The following is a 2421-nucleotide window of genomic DNA, read 5'->3' as shown; positions in this document are numbered from 1 at the left end:
ATTATGTTAGGATATAGAAATAATCAGAATTTTCAAATTAATAACCATATATGGATATAATCATAATTTAGACAATTATTTATTCCTAATTAGTAGGTACTTAACAATAAATTTTAAAAATTAGAGTATCAATTTCAACATATTATTTAAAAAATTTCATTTTTGTATTTGATTTTGCCATAAATTTATTGACGTTTAATCAATTAGAATATGTTATTCATATTTTTGTTAATTTTGATTTAAAATTAATAGGTACTTAAGAATCAATTCTAAATATAATGTTAGGGTATAGAAATAATCATAATTTTCAAAATAATAACCATATATGGAAATAATCATAATTTAGACGATGATTTATTCCTAATTAGTAGGTACTTAACATTCAATTTTAAATATTACATTATCAATTTTAAGATATTATTAATATAACTTCAATTTTGATTTGTTTTTGTCGTAATCATTGTCAATTTATTGACCTTTAATTAATATGCATATTTTATTCGTATTGTTCGTAATTTTCATTTCAAATTAATAAGCATCTAAGAATCAATTTTAAATTTTATGTTAGGATATAGAAATAATCATAATTTTTTAATTAATAACCATATATGGAAATAATCATAATATAGACGATAATTTGTTCCTAATTAGTAGGTACTTAACATTCAATTTTGGGATATTTCTATATCCTACGTGTCACGTAGTTAACCCATTTTCCCGCCCAAAAATGTTACATCCTGCTACAGTGAATGGCCTACAAAAAGAGACATGTGTTTTACCATTTTCATTTATTGTTGCACTCCTTTTCCTTCTGTCTTCCTTCAGAGCGCCATTTTTTTTTACCATTTTCACTTTCTCTCATTTCTCTCTCCCGAATTGCTATCTCCCCCTTCTCTTTTCCTTCTTTCCATTTTTTCATGGTCCCTGTTTTTTTACATCTAAAGCTGTGATTTTTTACACCAAAACTGTGATTTTTATCTCAGATTCCATGACAACGATATTGTATTTGCATTCCTCTCCAAGTTTACATTTCTATATCGTGTTCTTGGTAGAAGAACACACCAAAGCTGTCATTTTGATCTCAAAACTCTCTGAGTGCAGGTTCGTTTTCTTTGTGACTTCTGACAATACAAGTGTTTAAATTTTTTTTATTTTGTTTTCTGACTTCTCTCATTACCTTCGTTATTGTATGTAGAGAAGGTGAAAGAACACTAAAGCTGCGATTTTTATCTCCAAAAAGCTTCGATTTTTATCTCAAACAGATTTGTTTTCTTTATTTCTCTATTTACGTTTTCTTTGTTTCTCACAATACAAAAGCTTATATGTTTTTTAGTCAACCTCTATTGCATGCAGAGAAGGTGGAAGAACACACTATAACTGCAGTTTTTATATGAAAAACTCCACAAGTACGGGTTCATTTTCTTTGTTTTTTTGGTTTATGATTAAATTTTTTCATCTTCGTCAGCTCTCTCAAACGTGTTCATTCTTTCTTATACCCATTTTTTTGGGGTTTTATGATTTTTTGCAAGACAAAAGCTTTAATTTTTTTTGGGTGTTTTCCCTTTATTTTGTTTTCTGAGTTCTCGCACTACAAAAAGTTTAATTTTTTTTATTTTGTTTTCTGACTTCTCATAATACTTTCACTATTGTATGCAAAGAAGATGAAAGAAGAAACTAAAGCTGTGATTTTTATCTACAAAAAGCTTTTATTTTTATCTCAAACAGGTTTATTTTCTTTGATTCTCTGACTACTTTTGTTTGTTTCTTTGTTTCTCACAATACAAAAGCTTAAATTTTTTTGTGAAAGAACAGTGTTCATGTTATTTTAGTTGAAACTTGCATAACAAAAAATTATTGAATTAATAAATAAATTTTAGAGAAATAAAAAAATGTTAGGATGATGAGTTAACATTTTAATTTTAATTTTCAATCATAAAAAAATAATGATCAATTATGGAAATAATCATAATATAGACGATGATTTGTTCCTAATTAGTAGGTACTTAACATTCAATTTTAAATATTACAGTATCAATTTTAAGATATTATTAAAATAACTTCAATTTTGTATTTGTATTTGTTTTTGTCGTAATCATTGTCAATTTCTTGACGTTTGATTAATAAGCATATTTTATTCGTATTTTTATTAATTTTCATTTCAAATTAATAGGCACCTAAGAATCAATTTTAAATATTATGTTAGGACATAGAAATAATCAGAATTTTCAAATTAATAACCATATATGGATATAATCATAATTTAGACAATCATTTATTCCTAATTAGTAGGTACTTAACAATAAATTTTAAAAATTAGAGTATCAATTTCAACATATTATTAAAAAAATTTCATTTTTGTATTTGTTTTTGCCATAAATTTATTAAAGTTTAATCAATTAGAATATGTTATTCGTATTTATG

The sequence above is a fragment of the Glycine max genome, chromosome 19 (genome assembly GCF_000004515.6).
Source record: "Glycine max cultivar Williams 82 chromosome 19, Glycine_max_v4.0, whole genome shotgun sequence".
NCBI lineage: Eukaryota > Viridiplantae > Streptophyta > Magnoliopsida > Fabales > Fabaceae > Glycine > Glycine max.
This window is presented reverse-complemented; position numbering follows the sequence as displayed.